Source organism: Pimephales promelas, chromosome 3, assembly GCF_988280905.1.
Source record: "Pimephales promelas chromosome 3, fPimPro1.hap1.1, whole genome shotgun sequence".
NCBI lineage: Eukaryota > Metazoa > Chordata > Actinopteri > Cypriniformes > Leuciscidae > Pimephales > Pimephales promelas.
Window position 1 is genome coordinate 48,427,248 of NC_142771.1, and position 20,814 is coordinate 48,448,061.

The 20,814-nt window shown below is 40.1% G+C and overlaps 4 non-coding genes across 4 annotated transcripts; all 4 read right to left on the reverse strand.

Annotated features, from left to right (window-relative positions):
- Nucleotides 1–194: 194 nt before the first annotated feature.
- trnav-uac (transfer RNA valine (anticodon UAC)) lies at nucleotides 195–267 on the reverse strand. Its single transcript has one exon. It is a non-coding gene; the product is annotated as a tRNA-Val (tRNA).
- A 2,408-nt stretch (nucleotides 268–2,675) lies between these two features.
- trnav-uac (transfer RNA valine (anticodon UAC)) lies at nucleotides 2,676–2,748 on the reverse strand. The gene has a single exon. It is a non-coding gene; the product is annotated as a tRNA-Val (tRNA).
- A 6,872-nt stretch (nucleotides 2,749–9,620) lies between these two features.
- trnav-uac (transfer RNA valine (anticodon UAC)) lies at nucleotides 9,621–9,693 on the reverse strand. Its single transcript has one exon. It is a non-coding gene; the product is annotated as a tRNA-Val (tRNA).
- A 1,814-nt stretch (nucleotides 9,694–11,507) lies between these two features.
- Nucleotides 11,508–11,580, reverse strand: trnav-uac (transfer RNA valine (anticodon UAC)). Its single transcript has one exon. It is a non-coding gene; the product is annotated as a tRNA-Val (tRNA).
- Nucleotides 11,581–20,814: the final 9,234 nt, after the last annotated feature.

Here is a 20,814-nt window from a genome sequence, read left to right on the forward strand (position 1 = left end):
TCGAAAATGGCTCCATCCCATAATCTTTCCTGCAAGCATTGTGACAAGCTGTTTAAATTCCACAAACAACAGATAAGAGCTCATTCGGAATGGCAGTCTGCCTACAGCTCTTTGGTACAATTGCCCTCACCTAATTTCAATAGTCCAAAAACTTTGTTGCGAATTTCAGCACGTATATTAAAAACCCCTTTACTTGTTTCCGCCCAGTTTCGAACTGAGGACCTTTCGCGTGTAAAGCAAACGTGATAACCACTACACTACGGAAACTTAACTTGGAAGACAGTACGACCTCTTTTAGCGTATGCTTGTTCAAAAGCGACTGAAACGATAGACTGCCCACTGTCCTTAAAATGGCAAAAAGCTGCTATTTTTGTTGGCAGACTAAACATTTTTTATTACTCTACAGGAAACTTCAATGGTCATTTGTTTTGTTTTAGTCCTTTTCTAAAGAATTTACACCGCAAATCGCCCTGCAAGTGTTCTGACCTGCTCAACAGAAAACCACTCAAAAAATGTTAGCAAAGACCATCCACAGTTTCCGCCCAGTTTCGAACTGGGGACCTTTCGCGTGTGAGGCGAACGTGATAACCACTACACTACGGAAACATGCCCTGTAAGTGCAGGCAGAAATCTTCTGGTGCAGGCTTGTTAAAAAGTGTATAAAGGAAAAGTGAGCTGAGCCCTCCTGTTGTGGCAAACAGTTTAAATTTTCTGCCAAAAGCCAATTGCTGTTTCTGCTCGGTTTCGAACCGAGGACCTTTCGCGTGTTAGGCGAACGTGATGACCACTACACTACAGAAACCTCCTTATGTAAGACATGTGCTTTTTCGAAAATGGCTCCATCCCATAATCTTTCCTGCAAGCATTGTGACAAGCTGTTTAAATTCCACAAACAACAGATAAGAGCTCATTCGGAATGGCAGTCTGCCTACAGCTCTTTGGTACAATTGCCCTCACCTAATTTCAATAGTCCAAAAACTTTGTTGCGAATTTCAGCACGTATATTAAAAACCCCTTTACTTGTTTCCGCCCAGTTTCGAACTGAGGACCTTTCGCGTGTAAAGCAAACGTGATAACCACTACACTACGGAAACTTAACTTGGAAGACAGTACGACCTCTTTTAGCGTACGCTTGTTCAAAAGCGACTGAAACGATAGACTGCCCACTGTCCTTAAAATGGCAAAAAGCTGCTATTTTTGTTGGCAGACTAAACATTTTTTATTACTCTTCAGGAAACTTCAATGGTCATTTGTTTTGTTTTAGTCCTTTTCTAAAGAATTTACACCGCAAATCGCCCTGCAAGTGTTCTGACCTGCTCAACAGAAAACCACTCAAAAAATGTTAGCAAAGACCATCCACAGTTTCCGCCCAGTTTCGAACTGGGGACCTTTCGCGTGTGAGGCGAACGTGATAACCACTACACTACGGAAACATGCCCTGTAAGTGCAGGCAGAAATCTTCTGGTGCAGGCTTGTTAAAAAGTGTATAAAGGAAAAGTGAGCTGAGCCCTCCTGTTGTGGCAAACAGTTTAAATTTTCTGCCAAAAGCCAATTGCTGTTTCTGCTCGGTTTCGAACCGAGGACCTTTCGCGTGTTAGGCGAACGTGATGACCACTACACTACAGAAACCTCCTTATGTAAGACATGTGCTTTTTCGAAAATGGCTCCATCCCATAATCTTTCCTGCAAGCATTGTGACAAGCTGTTTAAATTCCACAAACAACAGATAAGAGCTCATTCGGAATGGCAGTCTGCCTACAGCTCTTTGGTACAATTGCCCTCACCTAATTTCAATAGTCCAAAAACTTTGTTGCGAATTTCAGCACGTATATTAAAAACCCCTTTACTTGTTTCCGCCCAGTTTCGAACTGAGGACCTTTGACGTGTAAAGCGAACGTGATAACCACTACACTACGGAAACTTAACTTGGAAGACAGTCCGACCTCTTTTAGCGTACGCTTGTTCAAAAGCGACTGAAACGATAGACTGCCCACTGTCCTTAAAATGGCAAAAAGCTGCTATTTTTGTTGGCAGACTAAACATTTTTTATTCCTCTACAGGAAACTTCAATGGTCATTTGTTTTGTTTTAGTCCTTTTCTAAAGAATTTACACCGCAAATCGCCCTGCAAGTGTTCTGACCTGCTCAACAGAAAACCACTCAAAAAATGTTAGCAAAGACCATCCACAGTTTCCGCCCAGTTTCGAACTGGGGACCTTTCGCGTGTGAGGCGAACGTGATAACCACTACACTACGGAAACATGCCCTGTAGGTGCAGGCAGAAATCTTCTGGTGCAGGCTTGTTAAAAAGTGTATAAAGGAAAAGTGAGCTGAGCCCTCCTGTTGTGGCAAACAGTTTAAATTTTCTGCGAAAAGCCAATTGCTGTTTCTGCTCTGTTTCGAACCGAGGACCATTCGCTTGTTAGGCGAACGTGATGACCACTACACTACAGAAACCTCCTTATGTAAGACATGTGCTTTTTTGAAAATGGCTCCATCCCATAATCTTTCCTGCAAGCATTGTGACAAGCTGTTTAAATTCCACAAACAACAGATAAGAGCTCATTCGGAATGGCAGTCTGCCTACAGCTCTTTGGTACAATTGCCCTCACCTAATTTCAATAGTCCAAAAACTTTGTTTCGAATTTCAGCACGTATATTAAAAACCCCTTTACTTGTTTCCGCCCAGTTTCGAACTGAGGACCTTTCGCGTGTAAAGCGAACGTGATAACCACTACACTACGGAAACTTAACTTGGGAGACAGTCCGACCTCATTTAGCGTACGCTTGTTCAAAAGCGACTGAAACGATAGACTGCCCACTGTCCTTAAAATGGCAAAAAGCTGCTATTTTTGTTGGCAGACTAAACATTTTTTATTACTCTACAGGAAACTTCAATGGTCATTTGTTTTGTTTTAGTCCTTTTTCTATAGAATTTACACCGCAAATCGCCCTGCAAGTGTTCTGACCTGCTCAACAGAAAACCACTCAAAATTTTTTAGCAAAGACCATCCACAGTTTCCGCCCAGTTTCGAACTGGGGACCTTTCGCGTGTGAGGCGAACGTGATAACCACTACACTACGGAAACATGCCCTGTAGGTGCAGGCAGAAATCTTCTGGTGCAGGCTTGTTAAAAAGTGTATAAAGGAAAAGTGAGCTGAGCCCTCCTGTTGTGGCAAACAGTTAAAATTTTCTGCGAAAAGCCAATTGCTGTTTCTGCTCGGTTTCGAACCGAGGACCTTTCGCGTGTTAGGCGAACGTGATGACCACTACACTACAGAAACCTCCTTATGTAAGACATGTGCTTTTTCGAAAATGGCTCCATCCCATAATCTTTCCTGCAAGCATTGTGACAAGCTGTTTAAATTCCACAAACAACAGATAAGAGCTCATTCGGAATGGCAGTCTGCCTACAGCTCTTTGGTACAATTGCCCTCACCTAATTTCAATAGTCCAAAAACTTTGTTGCGAATTTCAGCACGTATATTAAAAACCCCTTTACTTGTTTTCGCCCAGTTTCAAACTGAGGACCTTTGGCGTGTAAAGCAAACGTGATAACCACTACACTACGGAAACTTAACTTGGAAGACAGTCCGACCTCTTTTAGCGTACGCTTGTTCAAAAGCGACTGAAACTATAGACTGCCCACTGTCCTTAAAATGGCAAAAAGCTGCTATTTTTGTTGGCAGACTAAACATTTTTTATTCCTCTACAGGAAACTTCAATGGTCATTTGTTTTGTTTTAGTCCTTTTCTAAAGAATTTACACCGCAAATCGCCCTGCAAGTGTTCTGACCTGCTCAACAGAAAACCACTCAAAAAATGTTAGCAAAGACCATCCACAGTTTCCGCCCAGTTTCGAACTGGGGACCTTCCGCGTGTGAGGCGAACGTGATAACCACTACACTACGGAAACATGCCCTGTAAGTGCAGGCAGAAATCTTCTGGTGCAGGCTTGTTAAAAAGTGTATAAAGGAAAAGTGAGCTGAGCCCTCCTGTTGTGGCAAACAGTTTAAATTTTCTGCCAAAAGCCAATTGCTGTTTCTGCTCGGTTTCGAACCGAGGACCTTTCGCGTGTTAGGCGAACGTGATGACCACTACACTACAGAAACCTCCTTATGTAAGACATGTGCTTTTTCGAAAATGGCTCCATCCCATAATCTTTCCTGCAAGCATTGTGACAAGCTGTTTAAATTCCACAAACAACAGATAAGAGCTCATTCGGAATGGCAGTCTGCCTACAGCTCTTTGGTACAATTGCCCTCACCTAATTTCAATAGTCCAAAAACTTTGTTGCGAATTTCAGCACGTATGTTAAAAACCCCTTTACTTGTTTCCGCCCAGTTTCGAACTGAGGACCTTTCGCGTGTAAAGCAAACGTGATAACCACTACACTACGGAAACTTAACTTGGAAGACAGTACGACCTCTTTTAGCGTACGCTTGTTCAAAAGCGACTGAAACGATAGACTGCCCACTGTCCTTAAAATGGCAAAAAGCTGCTATTTTTGTTGGCAGACTAAACATTTTTTATTACTCTTCAGGAAACTTCAATGGTCATTTGTTTTGTTTTAGTCCTTTTCTAAAGAATTTACACCGCAAATCGCCCTGCAAGTGTTCTGACCTGCTCAACAGAAAACCACTCAAAAAATGTTAGCAAAGACCATCCACAGTTTCCGCCCAGTTTCGAACTGGGGACCTTTCGCGTGTGAGGCGAACGTGATAACCACTACACTACGGAAACATGCCCTGTAAGTGCAGGCAGAAATCTTCTGGTGCAGGCTTGTTAAAAAGTGTATAAAGGAAAAGTGAGCTGAGCCCTCCTGTTGTGGCAAACAGTTTAAATTTTCTGCCAAAAGCCAATTGCTGTTTCTGCTCGGTTTCGAACCGAGGACCTTTCGCGTGTTAGGCGAACGTGATGACCACTACACTACAGAAACCTCCTTATGTAAGACATGTGCTTTTTCGAAAATGGCTCCATCCCATAATCTTTCCTGCAAGCATTGTGACAAGCTGTTTAAATTCCACAAACAACAGATAAGAGCTCATTCGGAATGGCAGTCTGCCTACAGCTCTTTGGTACAATTGCCCTCACCTAATTTCAATAGTCCAAAAACTTTGTTGCGAATTTCAGCACGTATATTAAAAACCCCTTTACTTGTTTCCGCCCAGTTTCGAACTGAGGACCTTTGACGTGTAAAGCGAACGTGATAACCACTACACTACGGAAACTTAACTTGGGAGACAGTCCGACCTCATTTAGCGTACGCTTGTTCAAAAGCGACTGAAACGATAGACTGCCCACTCAAAAAGCTGCTATTTTTGTTGGCAGACTAAACATTTTTTATTACTCTACAGGAAACTTCAATGGTCATTTGTTTTGTTTTAGTCCTTTTTCTATAGAATTTACACCGCAAATCGCCCTGCAAGTGTTCTGACCTGCTCAACAGAAAACCACTCAAAATTTTTTTAGCAAAGACCATCCACAGTTTCCGCCCAGTTTCGAACTGGGGACCTTTCGCGTGTGAGGCGAACGTGATAACCACTACACTACGGAAACATGCCCTGTAGGTGCAGGCAGAAATCTTCTGGTGCAGGCTTGTTAAAAAGTGTATAAAGGAAAAGTGAGCTGAGCCCTCCTGTTGTGGCAAACAGTTAAAATTTTCTGCGAAAAGCCAATTGCTGTTTCTGCTCGGTTTCGAACCGAGGACCTTTCGCGTGTTAGGCGAACGTGATGACCACTACACTACAGAAACCTCCTTATGTAAGACATGTGCTTTTTCGAAAATGGCTCCATCCCATAATCTTTCCTGCAAGCATTGTGACAAGCTGTTTAAATTCCACAAACAACAGATAAGAGCTCATTCGGAATGGCAGTCTGCCTACAGCTCTTTGGTACAATTGCCCTCACCTAATTTCAATAGTCTAAAAACTTTGTTGCGAATTTCAACACGTATATTAAAAACCCCTTTACTTGTTTTCGCCCAGTTTCAAACTGAGGACCTTTGGCGTGTAAAGCGAACGTGATAACCACTACACTACGGAAACTTAACTTGGAAGACAGTCCGACCTCTTTTAGCGTACGCTTGTTCAAAAGCGACTGAAACGATAGACTGCCCACTGTCCTTAAAATGGCAAAAAGCTGCTATTTTTGTTGGCAGACTAAACATTTTTTATTCCTCTACAGGAAACTTCAATGGTCATTTGTTTTGTTTTAGTCCTTTTCTAAAGAATTTACACCGCAAATCGCCCTGCAAGTGTTCTGACCTGCTCAACAGAAAACCACTCAAAAAATGTTAGCAAAGACCATCCACAGTTTCCGCCCAGTTTCGAACTGGGGACCTTCCGCGTGTGAGGCGAACGTGATAACCACTACACTACGGAAAATTAACTTGAGAGACAGTCCGACCTCTTTTAGCGTACGCTTGTTCAAAAGCGACTGAAACGATAGACTGCCCACTGTCCTTAAAATGGCAAAAAGCTGCTATTTTTGTTGGCAGACTAAACATTTTTTATTACTCTACAGGAAACTTCAATGGTCATTTGTTTTGTTTTAGTCGTTTTCTAAAGAATTTACACCGGAAATCGCCCTGCAAGTGTTCTGACCTGCTTAACAGAAAACCACTCAAAACATGTTAGCAAAGACCATCCACAGTTTCCGCCCAGTTTCGAACTGGGGACCTTTCGCGTGTGAGGCGAACGTGATAACCACTACACTACGGAAACATGCCCTGTAAGTGCAGGCAGAAATCTTCTGGTGCAGGCTTGTTAAAAAGTGTATAAAGGAAAAGTGAGCTGAGCCCTCCTGTTGTGGCAAACAGTTTAAATTTTCTGCCAAAAGCCGATTGCTGTTTCTGCTCGGTTTCGAACCGAGGACCTTTCGCGTGTTAGGCGAACGTGATCACCACTACACTACAGAAACCTCCTTATGTAAGACATGTGCTTTTTCGAAAATGGCTCCATCCCATAATCTTTCCTGCAAGCATTGTGACAAGCTGTTTAAATTCCACAAACAACAGATAAGAGCTCATTCGGAATGGCAGTCTGCCTACAGCTCTTTGGTACAATTGCCCTCACCTAATTTCAATAGTCCAAAAACTTTGTTGCGAATTTCAGCACGTATATTAAAAACCCCTTTACTTGTTTCCGCCCAGTTTCGAACTGAGGACCTTTCGCGTGTAAAGCAAACGTGATAACCACTACACTACGGAAACTTAACTTGGAAGACAGTACGACCTCTTTTAGCGTATGCTTGTTCAAAAGCGACTGAAACGATAGACTGCCCACTGTCCTTAAAATGGCAAAAAGCTGCTATTTTTGTTGGCAGACTAAACATTTTTTATTACTCTTCAGGAAACTTCAATGGTCATTTGTTTTGTTTTAGTCCTTTTCTAAAGAATTTACACCGCAAATCGCCCTGCAAGTGTTCTGACCTGCTCAACAGAAAACCACTCAAAAAATGTTAGCAAAGACCATCCACAGTTTCCGCCCAGTTTCGAACTGGGGACCTTTCGCGTGTGATGCGAACGTGATAACCACTACACTACGGAAACATGCCCTGTAAGTGCAGGCAGAAATCTTCTGGTGCAGGCTTGTTAAAAAGTGTATAAAGGAAAAGTGAGCTGAGCCCTCCTGTTGTGGCAAACAGTTTAAATTTTCTGCCAAAAGCCAATTGCTGTTTCTGCTCGGTTTCGAACCGAGGACCTTTCGCGTGTTAGGCGAACGTGATGACCACTACACTACAGAAACCTCCTTATGTAAGACATGTGCTTTTTCGAAAATGGCTCCATCCCATAATCTTTCCTGCAAGCATTGTGACAAGCTGTTTAAATTCCACAAACAACAGATAAGAGCTCATTCGGAATGGCAGTCTGCCTACAGCTCTTTGGTACAATTGCCCTCACCTAATTTCAATAGTCCAAAAACTTTGTTGCGAATTTCAGCACGTATATTAAAAACCCCTTTACTTGTTTCCGCCCAGTTTCGAACTGAGGACCTTTGACGTGTAAAGCGAACGTGATAACCACTACACTACGGAAACTTAACTTGGAAGACAGTCCGACCTCTTTTAGCGTACGCTTGTTCAAAAGCGACTGAAACGATAGACTGCCCACTGTCCTTAAAATGGCAAAAAGCTGCTATTTTTGTTGGCAGACTAAACATTTTTTATTCCTCTACAGGAAACTTCAATGGTCATTTGTTTTGTTTTAGTCCTTTTCTAAAGAATTTACACCGCAAATCGCCCTGCAAGTGTTCTGACCTGCTCAACAGAAAACCACTCAAAAAATGTTAGCAAAGACCATCCACAGTTTCCGCCCAGTTTCGAACTGGGGACCTTTCGCGTGTGAGGCGAACGTGATAACCACTACACTACGGAAACATGCCCTGTAAGTGCAGGCAGAAATCTTCTGGTCCAGGCTTGTTAAAAAGTGTATAAAGGAAAAGTGAGCTGAGCCCTCCTGTTGTGGCAAACAGTTTAAATTTTCTGCCAAAAGCCAATTGCTGTTTCTGCTCGGTTTCGAACCGAGGACCTTTCGCGTGTTAGGCGAACGTGATCACCACTACACTACAGAAACCTCCTTATGTAAGACATGTGCTTTTTCGAAAATGGCACCATCCCATAATCTTTCCTGCAAGCATTGTGACAAGCTGTTTAAATTCCACAAACAACAGATAAGAGCTCATTCGGAATGGAAGTCTGCCTACAGCTCTTTGGTACAATTGCCCTCACCTAATTTCAATAGTCCAAAAACTTTGTTGCGAATTTCAGCACGTATATTAAAAACCCCTTTACTTGTTTCCGCCCAGTTTCGAACTGAGGACCTTTCGCGTGTGAGGCGAACGTGATAACCGCTACACTACGGAAAATTAACTTGGAAGACAGTCCGACCTCTTTTAGCGTACGCTTGTTCAAAAGCGACTGAAACGATAGACTGCCCACTGTCCTTAAAATGGCAAAAAGCTGCTATTTTTGTTGGCAGACTAAACATTTTTTATTACTCTTCAGGAAACTTCAATGGTCATTTGTTTTGTTTTAGTCCTTTTCTAAAGAATTTACACCGCAAATCGCCCTGCAAGTGTTCTGACCTGCTCAACAGAAAACCACTCAAAAAATGTTAGCAAAGACCATCCACAGTTTCCGCCCAGTTTCGAACTGGGGACCTTTCGCGTGTGAGGCGAACGTGATAACCACTACACTACGGAAACATGCCCTGTAGGTGCAGGCAGAAATCTTCTGGTGCAGGCTTGTTAAAAAGTGTATAAAGGAAAAGTGAGCTGAGCCGTCCTGTTGTGGCAAACAGTTTAAATTTTCTGCCAAAAGCCAATTGCTGTTTCTGCTCGGTTTCGAACCGAGGACCTTTCGCGTGTTAGGCGAACGTGATCACCACTACACTACAGAAACCTCCTTATGTTCGACATGTGCTTTTTCGAAAATGGCTCCATCCCATAATCTTTCCTGCAAGCATTGTGACAAGCTGTTTAAATTCCACAAACAACAGATAAGAGCTCATTCGGAATGGCAGTCTGCCTACAGCTCTTTGGTACAATTGCCCTCACCTAATTTCAATAGTCCAAAAACTTTGTTTCGAATTTCAGCACGTATATTAAAAACCCCTTTACTTGTTTCCGCCCAGTTTCGAACTGAGGACCTTTCGCGTGTAAAGCGAACGTGATAACCACTACACTACGGAAACTTAACTTGGGAGACAGTCCGACCTCTTTTAGCGTACGCTTGTTCAAAAGCGACTGAAACGATAGACTGCCCACTCAAAAAGCTGCTATTTTTGTTGGCAGACTAAACATTTTTTATTACTCTACAGGAAACTTCAATGGTCATTTGTTTTGTTTTAGTCCTTTTTCTATAGAATTTACACCGCAAATCGCCCTGCAAGTGTTCTGACCTGCTCAACAGAAAACCACTCAAAAATTTTTAACAAAGACCATCCACAGTTTCCGCCCAGTTTCGAACTGGGGACCTTTCGCGTGTGAGGCGAACGTGATAACCACTACACTACGGAAACATGCCCTGTAGGTGCAGGCAGAAATCTTCTGGTGCAGGCTTGTTAAAAAGTGTATAAAGGAAAAGTGAGCTGAGCCCTCCTGTTGTGGCAAACAGTTAAAATTTTCTGCGAAAAGCCAATTGCTGTTTCTGCTCGGTTTCGAACCGAGGACCTTTCGCGTGTTAGGCGAACGTGATGACCACTACACTACAGAAACCTCCTTATGTAAGACATGTGCTTTTTCGAAAATGGCTCCATCCCATAATCTTTCCTGCAAGCATTGTGACAAGCTGTTTAAATTCCACAAACAACAGATAAGAGCTCATTCGGAATGGAAGTCTGCCTACAGCTCTTTGGTACAATTGCCCTCACCTAATTTCAATAGTCCAAAAACTTTGTTGCGAATTTCAGCACGTATATTAAAAACCCCTTTACTTGTTTCCGCCCAGTTTCGAACTGAGGACCTTTCGCGTGTGAGGCGAACGTGATAACCGCTACACTACGGAAAATTAACTTGGAAGACAGTCCGACCTCTTTTAGCGTACGCTTGTTCAAAAGCGACTGAAACGATAGACTGCCCACTGTCCTTAAAATGGCAAAAAGCTGCTATTTTTGTTGGCAGACTAAACATTTTTTATTACTCTTCAGGAAACTTCAATGGTCATTTGTTTTGTTTTAGTCCTTTTCTAAAGAATTTACACCGCAAATCGCCCTGCAAGTGTGGGCAACGTGATAACCGCTACACTACGGAAAATTAACTTGGAAGACAGTCCGACCTCTTTTAGCGTACGCTTGTTCAAAAGCGACTGAAACGATAGACTGCCCACTGTCCTTAAAATGGCAAAAAGCTGCTATTTTTGTTGGCAGACTAAACATTTTTTATTACTCTTCAGGAAACTTCAATGGTCATTTGTTTTGTTTTAGTCCTTTTCTAAAGAATTTACACCGCAAATCGCCCTGCAAGTGTTCTGACCTGCTCAACAGAAAACCACTCAAAAAATGTTAGCAAAGACCATCCACAGTTTCCGCCCAGTTTCGAACTGGGGACCTTTCGCGTGTGAGGCGAACGTGATAACCACTACACTACGGAAACATGCCCTGTAGGTGCAGGCAGAAATCTTCTGGTGCAGGCTTGTTAAAAAGTGTATAAAGGAAAAGTGAGCTGAGCCCTCCTGTTGTGGCAAACAGTTTAAATTTTCTGCCAAAAGCCGATTGCTGTTTCTGCTCGGTTTCGAACCGAGGACCTTTCGCGTGTTAGGCGAACGTGATGACCACTACACTACAGAAACCTCCTTATGTAAGACATGTGCTTTTTTGAAAATGGCTCCATCCCATAATCTTTCCTGCAAGCATTGTGACAAGCTGTTTAAATTCCACAAACAACAGATAAGAGCTCATTCGGAATGGCAGTCTGCCTACAGCTCTTTGGTACAATTGCCCTCACCTAATTTCAATAGTCCAAAAACTTTGTTTCGAATTTCAGCACGTATATTAAAAACCCCTTTACTTGTTTCCGCCCAGTTTCGAACTGAGGACCTTTCGCGTGTAAAGCGAACGTGATAACCACTACACTACGGAAACTTAACTTGGGAGACAGTCCGACCTCTTTTAGCGTACGCTTGTTCAAAAGCGACTGAAACGATAGACTGCCCACTCAAAAAGCTGCTATTTTTGTTGGCAGACTAAACATTTTTTATTACTCTACAGGAAACTTCAATGGTCATTTGTTTTGTTTTAGTCCTTTTTCTATAGAATTTACACCGCAAATCGCCCTGCAAGTGTTCTGACCTGCTCAACAGAAAACCACTCAAAATTTTTTAGCAAAGACCATCCACAGTTTCCGCCCAGTTTCGAACTGGGGACCTTTCGCGTGTGAGGCGAACGTGATAACCACTACACTACGGAAACATGCCCTGTAGGTGCTGGCAGAAATCTTCTGGTGCAGGCTTGTTAAAAAGTGTATAAAGGAAAAGTGAGCTGAGCCCTCCTGTTGTGGCAAACAGTTAAAATTTTCTGCGAAAAGCCAATTGCTGTTTCTGCTCGGTTTCGAACCGAGGACCTTTCGCGCGGGAGCCGAAAATGGTTAAGCTTAACTTCCCTTAACTTTTCCCATTCATTCTCTATGGTAGTGCTTAACACTACGGATGCAATCTACTTTTGGCCACACGTAGACTTCCCGGCGCTGTTTCGCTTTTCCGTGGCGGGGAATTTAAAAAGCGAAGCGTCATCTGTCTACCCGTTTTATTACCGGAGAGATATTTGTTTACCGACTTGTCAGCAAACTTGTTTCGTTTTGTTAGTGTCTAAACTACCCGCAGACAGACTTTAACTCAGGTGAGTGCATATACTTTATTATTCAAATATTTTATCATTTAAATTGCATGTATATTGTCATGTAATCGTATTGTTATCGTGTTGAATGGATTGTGACGATAAGAAACAGCTATTTTATAAGAGTATCTTTGTTTGTAAAGGTGAATGTTTCATCATAATCTCTAACTATGTTTAATATATAAGTTAACATTGCAGAAAGATGTAATGTGCAGTAGTATGGAGGACCAAACCTGCAGTTAAAAATTAATGAATGAATAAATAAATAAATGAATGAATGAATAAATAAATAAATAAATAAAATTAAATGTGATAATAGGAAAATACATAAAGGAATAAACGACTTGATAAAATAATTATGATAAGATTTTAATCAAATATATTTTTGTATAATTTCCCCCAAATATATCATTTTTTGCTTTTATATTTTAATGTATTTGTATTCGTTTTAATTGTATTTATTTATTATTTTATTTCTTTGTTCAGTTTATTCTTATATTTATTTATGCATTCATTTAATTATATATTTATTTTATATAATATATACTGTATATTTATATATTATTAATATATTATATTAATATATATATTTATTTATTCCAATTTGTTTTTATTTCCAGATATATTTGTTTTAACCTTTATTTATTTAAATTTTCTTTCTTTAGTTTTATATCTATTTTTACAGTATTTCATTTATTGATGTGCATGATAATTAGGTTGGTTGGTCTTGCTTACCAAATATAAATATTAATTAACACATAAATAAAAGCAGAAAGGGAAGGGAAAAAAATACAAAAATGATTTTGATTAAGAATAAATCATATTTATTTTATCAAGTCATTTATTCCTTAATTTATTTTCCTATTATCAAATGTATCTTTTTTTTTTACTTATTAATGTTTAATTTCTGCAGGTTTGGTCCTCCTATATTGTAATTAATATCACACACACATATTACATTTAAATTATGAACAAATAGATATATGTGTGCAATTTAATAGTACAATTTAACATTTTTAATTAGTTAAACTTGTTAACTTTTTATATATACATGCATACATTTCTGCATATATATTTTTATATATTATTTTATTTATTTATTTTATAGTAATGGAGGAGGAAGAAGAACTGGAAAGTTTTTCTCCAACAAAATATCTCACACAGCTGAGTAAGTAAATCAAGTATCTTGTCATGTGTGTTATATATACCCATGTCAAATTCTTATAAAATTGGAATAAAAATTGAACATACTGGAGAGAAACCATTCAAATTATAATGCGTAATTTTTAGGCTCATCTGCAGCCACAGGATCCACAGTCTTATTTACAACAGGTTACTTTACACATCCATTTTGGAGGCTTATTCAATTACATACTTATCCTCCATGTTCTTTTGTTCTAACTACTGTTAAGGTTTGAATATACCAGTGGTGAAGGTGGGTGCACTTCATGAATTGTATGCATGCTAAACTGTTATTTGTTGTGGAAAAAATTGACTATTTACTTACAAGCATTTGAACATTATCAGAATGTGCATTACTAGAACAAATAACAGAATAAATAGAATAAAAGAATAAATAATGATTAGTCATTTAATGTAGTCAAGACAATCAAATACATATGTACATTCAGTTTTTAATTTCCTCCCTGTGCTTTTCCTTGCAGCTCCTCCAACAACATCGGCACCTGTGTGTAGGCCTTCATCAGGGTGAAGGCTTTGCACCATCTCACGCAGCACAATCAGCCTCTACACCTGCACCAATGCTGTCTGCACTCACTGAAACCCCTGTTCCCAGCTACTTGAACACAAAAGTAAAGACGTGCATTACACACGTGTATTAAATGTGTTATTCACGCATATACAATATTATACATATTAATGCACTTTTAATATATATATACAGTGGTGTGAATAAGTGTTTGCCCCCATGCTAAAGTTGCCTAAAAAGAGGAATAAAAATAATCTTTTGGATATTGATCTTAATGCCTTAATTAGAAAAATGTGGAAAACTCCAACCTTTAAGGACACAAATTTTCTTTGTGAATGAATAATGTATCATAAATAAATAAATGTTTTTCCTTAAAATACAGGGTGCATAAGTCAGGGCACCCCTTTGTTAAATTCCCATAGAGTCAGGCAGATTTTTATTTTTAAAAGCCAGTTATTTCATGGATCCAGGATAATATGCATCCTGATAAAGTTCCCTTGGCCTTTGGAATTAAAATATCCCCACATCATCACACACCTTCCACCACACCTAGAGATTGGCATGGGGTAGTACTTTCCATAAGATCATCTTTCAATGCAAATCAAACCAGCTATTAGGCTAACTGAAGTAAAACCATGCAAACACTTATTCACACCACTGTATATATATATATATATATATATATATATGGATGTTCATTAAAATTACAAAAGTATTGTATTTTATTGCATTGCATTGTAAGTTCATTTATTGACTAGCATTATTTTATCTTGCTCAGATTTGAAAAAACACTAAATATTAAGTATTGTTACTATTAAACACTGTACATAATTATTTACTTTTAAAAATGTTCTTGTTTTTTTTTTTTCATTTTCTCCACAACCATATTATTATTGCTGTTATTTAATCTATAATTTTAAATTGTTAAATTTCTTTCCATTGTCCATTAAAATCAAACAGTTTAGTCCTTGTTTGCATTGCAATTTGGTGTGTTTTTAAAGTTAATTATATTGACTTGCATTATTTTATCTTGGTCAGATGTGTAAACACTATTAATAACTGTTAATTAAACATTGTACATAATTATTTGTTATTTTTTTAAATCTTGTTTTTTCCCCAGCTTTATGTTGTTATTATTATTGTTATTATTCATGTTATTGTTTTTTAATCTATAAGTATTTAATACAGTACCTTTTTCAGTTTTACATAATAATATGTATATTATTGTATTATAAATAAAATGATAAATGTACTATTTGGTGTTTACTGGTTGTTTTTCATATATATATATTGGATTTTTGTGCATAGTTAAAGAAATATAATGTGAAAATCTCTAAAAAAATAAAATAAAGGTATATAAAACATTATCAAAATGTTCTTTACAATTATTCACATTCAAATATTTTCTATATTAAAAGAGAACTATACCCTATTATAATTTGAATGTTTATTGAGATAATTGGACATTTCGTACATCCTACACAAAAACAAATCTTAAAAGTTTTATTCTATTTTCAGCAAAAATTTAGTTTATTATATGTAAATCGTACTTGACATGAATTTGTAATCATTTTTTAATCTAGATACAATATATGATATTTGTGGTCGAGACGGGACTCGAACCTATGATTTTGTGTATTTTTTCTGGCCCGCCTCCCTGAAATTTCCTGCGTTCCTATTGGCTGGCAGCGCTCTACACCTACGCGCGACTGGCCTTGGCGTGTAAAGCGAACGTGATAACCACTACACTACGGAAACTTAACTTGGAAGACAGTCCGACCTCTTTTAGCGTACGCTTGTTCAAAAGCGACTGAAACGATAGACTGCCCACTGTCCTTAAAATGGCAAAAAGCTGCTATTTTTGTTGGCAGACTAAACATTTTTTATTCCTCTACAGGAAACTTCAATGGTCATTTGTTTTGTTTTAGTCCTTTTCTAAAGAATTTACACCGCAAATCGCCCTGCAAGTGTTCTGACCTGCTCAACAGAAAACCACTCAAAAAATGTTAGCAAAGACCATCCACAGTTTCCGCCCAGTTTCGAACTGGGGACCTTCCGCGTGTGAGGCGAACGTGATAACCACTACACTACTGAAACATGCCCTGTAGGTGCAGGCAGAAATCTTCTGGTGCAGGCTTGTTAAAAAGTGTATAAAGGAAAAGTGAGCTGAGCCCTCCTGTTGTGGCAAACAGTTTAAATTTTCTGCAAAAAGCCAATTGCTGTTTCTGCTCTGTTTCGAACCGAGGACCATTCGCTTGTTAGGCGAACGTGATGACCACTACACTACAGAAACCTCTTTATGTAAGACATGTGCTTTTTTGAAAATGGCTCCATCCCATAATCTTTCCTGCAAGCATTGTGACAAGCTGTTTAAATTCCACAAACAACAGATAAGAGCTCATTCGGAATGGCAGTCTGCCTACAGCTCTTTGGTACAATTGCCCTCACCTAATTTCAATAGTCCAAAAACTTTGTTGCGAATTTCAGCACGTATATTAAAAACCCCTTTACTTGTTTCCGCCCAGTTTCGAACTGAGGACCTTTGACGTGTAAAGCGAACGTGATAACCACTACACTACGGAAACTTAACTTGGAAGACAGTCCGACCTCTTTTAGCGTACGCTTGTTCGAAAGCGACTGAAACGATAGACTGCCCACTGTCCTTAAAATGGCAAAAAGCTGCTATTTTTGTTGGCAGACTAAACATTTTTTATTCCTCTACAGGAAACTTCAATGGTCATTTGTTTTGTTTTAGTCCTTTTCTAAAGAATTTACACCGCAAATCGCCCTGCAAGTGTTCTGACCTGCTCAACAGAAAACCACTCAAAAAATGTTAGCAAAGACCATCCACAGTTTCCGCCCAGTTTCGAACTGGGGACCTTTCGCGTGTGAGGCGAACGTGATAACCACTACACTACGGAAACATGCCCTGTAGGTGCAGGCAGAAATCTTCTGGTGCAGGCTTGTTAAAAAGTGTATAAAGGAAAAGTGAGCTGAGCCCTCCTGTTGTGGCAAACAGTTTAAATTTTCTGCGAAAAGCCAATTGCTGTTTCTGCTCTGTTTCGAACCGAGGACCATTCGCTTGTTAGGCGAACGTGATGACCACTACACTACAGAAACCTCTTTATGTAAGACATGTGCTTTTTTGAAAATGGCTCCATCCCATAATCTTTCCTGCAAGCATTGTGACAAGCTGTTTAAATTCCACAAACAACAGATAAGAGCTCATTCGGAATGGCAGTCTGCCTACAGCTCTTTGGTACAATTGCCCTCACCTAATTTCAATAGTCCAAAAACTTTGTTGCGAATTTCAGCACGTATATTAAAAACCCCTTTACTTGTTTCCGCCCAGTTTCGAACTGAGGACCTTTGACGTGTAAAGCGAACGTGATAACCACTACACTACGGAAACTTAACTTGGAAGACAGTCCGACCTCTTTTAGCGTACGCTTGTTCGAAAGCGACTGAAACGATAGACTGCCCACTGTCCTTAAAATGGCAAAAAGCTGCTATTTTTGTTGGCAGACTAAACATTTTTTATTCCTCTACAGGAAACTTCAATGGTTATTTGTTTTGTTTTAGTCCTTTTCTAAAGAATTTACACCGCAAATCGCCCTGCAAGTGTTCTGACCTGCTCAACAGAAAACCACTCAAAAAATGTTAGCAAAGACCATCCACAGTTTCCGCCCAGTTTCGAACTGGGGACCTTTCGCGTGTGAGGCGAACGTGATAACCACTACACTACGGAAACATGCCCTGTAGGTGCAGGCAGAAATCTTCTGGTGCAGGCTTGTTAAAAAGTGTATAAAGGAAAAGTGAGCTGAGCCCTCCTGTTGTGGCAAACAGTTTAAATTTTCTGCGAAAAGCCAATTGCTGTTTCTGCTCTGTTTCGAACCGAGGACCATTCGCTTGTTAGGCGAACGTGATGACCACTACACTACAGAAACCTCCTTATGTAAGACATGTGCTTTTTTGAAAATGGCTCCATCCCATAATCTTTCCTGCAAGCATTGTGACAAGCTGTTTAAATTCCACAAACAACAGATAAGAGCTCATTCGGAATGGCAGTCTGCCTAGAGCTCTTTGGTACAATTGCCCTCACCTAATTTCAATAGTCCAAAAACTTTGTTGCGAATTTCAGCACGTATATTAAAAACCCCTTTACTTGTTTCCGCCCAGTTTCAAACTGAGGACCTTTGGCGTGTAAAGCGAACGTGATAACCACTACACTACGGAAACTTAACTTGGAAGACAGTCCGACCTCTTTTAGTGTACGCTTGTTCAAACGCGACTGAAACGATAGACTGCCCACTGTCCTTAAAATGGCAAAAAGCTGCTATTTTTGTTGGCAGACTAAACATTTTTTATTACTCTACAGGAAACTTCAATGGTCATTTGTTTTGTTTTAGTCCTTTTCTAAAGAATTTACACCGCAAATCGCCCTGCAAGTGTTCTGACCTGCTCAACAGAAAACCACTCAAAAAATGTTAGCAAAGACCATCCACAGTTTCCGCCCAGTTTCGAACTGGGGACCTTTCGCGTGTGAGGCGAACGTGATAACCACTACACTACGGAAACATGCCCTGTAGGTGCAGGCAGAAATCTTCTGGTGCAGGCTTGTTAAAAAGTGTATAAAGGAAAAGTGAGCTGAGCCCTCCTGTTGTGGCAAACAGTTAAAATTTTCTGCGTAAAGCCAATTGCTGTTTCTGCTCGGTTTCGAACCGAGGACCTTTCGCGTGTTAGGCGAACGTGATGACCACTACACTACGGAAACTTAACTTGGAAGACAGTCCGACCTCTTTTAGCGTACGCTTGTTCAAAAGCGACTGAAACGATAGACTGCCCACTGTCCTTAAAATGGCAAAAAGCTGCTATTTTTGTTGGCAGACTAAACATTTTTTATTCCTCTACAGGAAACTTCAATGGTCATTTGTTTTGTTTTAGTCCTTTTCTAAAGAATTTACACCGCAAATCGCCCTGCAAGTGTTCTGACCTGCTCAACAGAAAACCACTCAAAAAATGTTAGCAAAGACCATCCACAGTTTCCGCCCAGTTTCGAACTGGGGACCTTTCGCGTGTGAGGCGAACGTGATAACCACTACACTACGGAAACATGCCCTGTAGGTGCAGGCAGAAATCTTCTGGTGCAGGCTTGTTAAAAAGTGTATAAAGGAAAAGTGAGCTGAGCCCTCCTGTTGTGGCAAACAGTTTAAATTTTCTGCGAAAAGCCAATTGCTGTTTCTGCTCTGTTTCGAACCGAGGACCATTCGCTTGTTAGGCGAACGTGATGACCACTACACTACAGAAACCTCTTTATGTAAGACATGTGCTTTTTTGAAAATGGCTCCATCCCATAATCTTTCCTGCAAGCATTGTGACAAGCTGTTTAAATTCCACAAACAACAGATAAGAGCTCATTCGGAATGGCAGTCTGCCTACAGCTCTTTGGTACAATTGCCCTCACCTAATTTCAATAGTCCAAAAACTTTGTTGCGAATTTCAGCACGTATATTAAAAACCCCTTTACTTGTTTCCGCCCAGTTTCGAACTGAGGACCTTTGACGTGTAAAGCGAACGTGATAACCACTACACTACGGAAACTTAACTTGGGAGACAGTCCGACCTCTTTTAGCGTACGCTTGTTCAAAAGCGACTGAAACGATAGACTGCCCACTCAAAAAGCTGCTATTTTTGTTGGCAGACTAAACATTTTTTAGTACTCTACAGGAAACTTCAATGGTCATTTGTTTTGTTTTAGTCCTTTTTCTATAGAATTTACACCGCAAATCGCCCTGCAAGTGTTCTGACCTGCTCAACAGAAAACCACTCAAAATTTTTTAGCAAAGACCATCCACAGTTTCCGCCCAGTTTCGAACTGGGGACCTTTCGCGTGTGAGGCGAACGTGATAACCACTACACTACGGAAACATGCCCTGTAGGTGCAGGCAGAAATCTTCTGGTGCAGGCTTGTTAAAAAGTGTATAAAGGAAAAGTGAGCTGAGCCCTCCTGTTGTGGCAAACAGTTAAAATTTTCTGCGAAAAGCCAATTGCTGTTTCTGCTCGGTTTCGAACCGAGGACCTTTCGCGTGTTAGGCGAACGTGATGACCACTACACTACAGAAACCTCCTTATGTAAGACATGTGCTTTTTCGAAAATGGCTCCATCCCATAATCTTTCCTGCAAGCATTGTGACAAGCTGTTTAAATTCCACAAACAACAGATAAGAGCTCATTCGGAATGGCAGTCTGCCTACAGCTCTTTGGTACAATTGCCCTCACCTAATTTCAATAGTCCAAAAACTTTGTTGCGAATTTCAGCACGTATATTAAAAACCCCTTTACTTGTTTCCGCCCAGTTTCAAACTGAGGACCTTTGGCGTGTAAAGCGAACGTGATAACCACTACACTACGGAAACTTAACTTGGAAGACAGTCCGACCTCTTTTAGCGTACGCTTGTTCAAAAGCGACTGAAACGATAGACTGCCCACTGTCCTTAAAATGGCAAAAAGCTGCTATTTTTGTTGGCAGACTAAACATTTTTTATTCCTCTACAGGAAACTTCAATGGTCATTTGTTTTGTTTTAGTCCTTTTCTAAAGAATTTACACCGCAAATCGCCCTGCAAGTGTTCTGACCTGCTCAACAGAAAACCACTCAAAAAATGTTAGCAAAGACCATCCACAGTTTCCGCCCAGTTTCGAACTGGGGACCTTTCGCGTGTGAGGCGAACGTGATAACCACTACACTACGGAAACATGCCCTGTAAGTGCAGGCAG